This window comes from Garra rufa, chromosome 25, assembly GCF_049309525.1.
Source record: "Garra rufa chromosome 25, GarRuf1.0, whole genome shotgun sequence".
Classification (NCBI taxonomy): Eukaryota; Metazoa; Chordata; class Actinopteri; order Cypriniformes; family Cyprinidae; genus Garra; species Garra rufa.
In genome coordinates, this window is record NC_133385.1 from 9,464,979 (window position 1) to 9,469,291 (window position 4,313).

Here is a 4,313-nt window from a genome sequence, read left to right on the forward strand (position 1 = left end):
TTAAAAGAACTCACTTCAAAGGGCTCTGCCCTTCGAGGGGAGTAAGGGCATAGGGATGTTCACTTCTGTTTGGAATTTCGATATGTTTTCAGTGGAAATTTTGAATTGCTTGAGAAATTATGAAAATATACAGTTATGATGTTTTTTCATTTGATTTATGTGACTTAATCACAACATGATTTTTGGCAATTGAGATCTGGCAGTAATGCTGCATTCCAGGCAGTTTTTGAGCCCCTAAATCACGACTTCAAACATGACTCACAACTTTGTAGCGTTTCAGGCAAGTCACGCCAAACTGCCTGAGCACATTTATTATTATTATTATATTATTATTAATTTGATTGCACGGTTATATTGTCCTTAAGTCTATTTTTCCACTCTGTACCACTTGCATAAACATCGCACCCATAGAGGCTGCCATTGTTGTTTCGCGGGCTATGTGACGTCAGAGCTCGGAACTGGGAGTACATCAATCTAGTACGAGTTCACCGGTGGGAAGTCGTGTGTTTGACTGCCGTTCCAGTGCACTTTCACGGGTAGAAGGTTGGAAAAACATCGCTAACGGGCTGCCTGGTACGCAGCTTTGCAGACAGCTTACCCCACAAATGTAATCACGCGCATGCTAGCACATACAGAGAATGGCGAGAAAGCTGTGGAGACTCTGCTTGCCCGGAGGCTTCAGTAACTGACAATAGATTGACAAAAAGATTTTTGGCAGATAAATAATTTGACGTACTTAATCCCAACTCTTTATTAAACTTTAATTTAAATCAAAGTGATTAATTTATAATCATGTTTATATTAATTAACCTCATTAAGGCCCGTTCACACCAAGCAAGATAACTATAAGTATAAAGATAATATTCTAAAAATCGTTTCAAATTTAAAAGAATAGCAGAGTTCACACCACCACGTGAGGACCTGCCATATACCCTCCCCTCACCGGAACAAGGAATTGCAGCACCCCAGGCTGACGGACAAAATGCACAATCTTTGCCCCAAACCCCGGTGTCGTTTGCCCCACCCATAATTTCTCAGGCCCCGAGATCTTCATGCCCCTCAGCTCAATGTCAGGACTCTTTGTCCCCAAGCCCAGTGCGTCATACTTCATTCAAATTTAAAGGGCTTGTGTATAGGGCATAGTATATCTTCAGTCACCGTGGAGTAACATGTAAAAACCTTGGTGTAAATGATATCATTCAGTGTTTTAAAAGTAAAATCTGAATATTATAAAACATGGTATTACTTTTAGTACCACTGTATATTTCAAAATAAGTACCATAAAATTACTATCCATTATACCATGGTATTGTCAGTTATACTGACATAAAGTACTATAGTGTTACCATTATCTTGGGACATGTACCATGATAGTACAGTGGTATTCTTAAAAGTACAAACTGAATATCATAAAACATGGTATTACTTTTAGTACTACTATATATTTTAAAGAACCATAGAATTACTATCCATTATACTATTGTATTGGCAGTAATACTGACATAAAGTACTAAAGTGTTACCATTTTTTGGACATGTATTACATGGTATTACCATGATATTCTTAGAAGTACAATCTAAATACTATAAAACATTGTGCTGATTTTAGTACCACTGTATATATTTAAAGTACCATATAATTACTATACATTATACCATGGTATTGTTACAGTATATTTTATAAGGAAAATATGTTTGACATGGTACGATGGCAATACCATGTTTTTTGAACATGTACTATAGCAGTACCATAGTATATCTTCAGTCACCTTGGAGTAACATGTAAATACCATGGTCTAAATTATAATAATTCAGTGTTTTACTGACAAAAAGTACCATAATGTTACCATTTTTTTGGACATGTACCATGATAGTACAGTGGTATTCCTAGAAGTGAGATCTAAATACCATTAAACGTGGTATTACTTTTAGTACCACTGTATATTTTAAAGTAAGTACCATAGAATTACTATCCATTATACCATGGTATTGTCAGTTATACTGGCATAAAGTACCATAGTGTTACCATTTTTGGACATGTACCATGATAGTACTGTGGTATTCCTAGAATTGAAATCTAAATACCATAAAACATGGTATTACTTTTAGTACCACTGTATATTTTAAAGTACCATAGAATTAATATCCATTATACCATGGTATTGTCAGTTATACTGACAAAATGTACCATAGTGTTACCATTTTTTGACATGTACCATGGTATTACTATGATATTCTTAGATGTAGTCTAAATACCATAAAACATGGTATTACTTTTAGTACCACTGTATATTTACCACAGATCGCAGTATTTTTTATAGAGGAAATGTGTTTGACATGGTACCCATGGTTATACCATGTTTTTTTGGACATGTACTATAGCAATAGTATAGTATATGTTCAATTACCTTGGAGTAACAAGTAATACATTGGTTTAAATGATAGTCATTCTGACAAAAGGTACCTTAATGTTACCATTTTTTAGACATGTACCATGGTGGTACCATGGTATTCTTAAAAGTACCATGAAGCAGCATAAGAATAATCACTGGTGTATTATACTTTCATAAAAGTATTAAAAAGTACCGTTTGAAACAATGCTCTTATGAAAAATGTTGGCGTATTGACTACTACCATGGTCAAACTATGTTTAATGTAGCAAAACCATGGTTAATTTGTGGTTACCATGGTTTAACTATTGAATGTTTTTCGTCTTATTTGTAGTAAAATGGTTAATTTTGTAAATACCATAATATGTGGTATTTTAGGTATAGCATCCTTCGATATATTATCCGTATACCATGATACCACCATGTATTTTAATTAAAAAAAAAGTGTATTTACTTTTATACATTGTTATCATCATCATTTCGTACCATGGTACCGCCAGAGTATTTTTGTAAGACTTATTTCTTACTTTCATCAAATCCTCCTCGTCTCTATTTTTAGCCGTTGTCCTGCTATTCTGGAATTCATTGCTGACTGGCTGCTGCCGAGCGGAATCCTTTCAGGAATGTCTGGAACTTTCTCAAACCACTACAGAGAGAGAAAGCGAGTGAGAGGTTGATCCGCGGGGAGGGCGAGAGGAAAGGAGAAAGCAGATGTGTCTTTTCTTCTGTTGTGGACTACAGTAAGTCTGAATATGTGCGAGCGAGTGCGTTCGGGACTTCTCTATGTGCTTAGAAGTATCTTGAATTGATTAGCGCGAGTTAGATGACTCGTCTTTCTGTGTGTGGTCCATTTAGCAATAATAATCAGTCATAATCTCTCACAGTTCCTGGATCAGTGTTACAGCTTCAAAGAACAAGTTCAGAGTGAAAGCCAGGTCATTCAGGCCACCTGCTGATTTACAAAAGTACACTGTACCGTGTGGGTCAGGTTTTGTTTACATTGTCGAGACTGAATGCATATTTATTAGTAATTGTAGTTTAGAAAACGAATTCCGTCTAAATACTGCTTTTGTATGGATACATTGCCACTTTTTTTTAAAGATTTAAGCAGATTTAAAAGACATATCCACCTTTTTCCTTCAGCGGAACGCCTATGGACGAGACTTCCGGTTCATTAATAACGAGAATAACAAGGTGCAGTAAACGGTAAAACTGTTTGCACTTCAAACCAGTGTGTTCATAATTAAGATAATACATTAAAATAATATGGTAAGACACTAATTAGCAATATCAAGCAGCAAAACTAGCTGTTTTGTACAGCTAAAAATACTTTGCGGATGAGCCCAGAAGCCAGACCCATAAAATGTACAAATTCTTACCAGAAGAAAAAGGTGGATAACATCAAGTAAATGTAGTGAGCAGCTGATGGCTAGTGGTGCATTCTGGGATATTTCTTGGCAGTGGGACTCACTTAGAATTGTACTTCTAAACTACTTTTAAACAGAAAATCAAGAACTGTAGTAGCACAACTGTATTTGGGTTGGTCTGGTTTGTGCAGCAGGTCTGCTACATTTCTCTTTCTCTCTGGCACGCGGCTGAAATGCTCTCTTGTTCTGTTTCTGTGGGCCCTGGAGAGGAGCTCTGGATCAAATTAAAGCTGGCAAAGACAGCAGCCTCTCCTTTATATATTTCCCCCTTCAGATCTTGTCTCTCTCGTTCATGCGCACTTTTCCGTACTCTGGGCTGGTGTGACATCTAAGGCCTGCTTAAAGGGATAGTTCACCAAAGAATTAGTATTCTGTCTTCATTTACTCACCCTCATGTCGTAACAAACCTGTTTAAGGGAATCCAAATCAATGATCCAAGCGGTTCTACTAACTTATAAACCATTAGTGCAGTCAAAAAAGTAGACACAGATATTAGC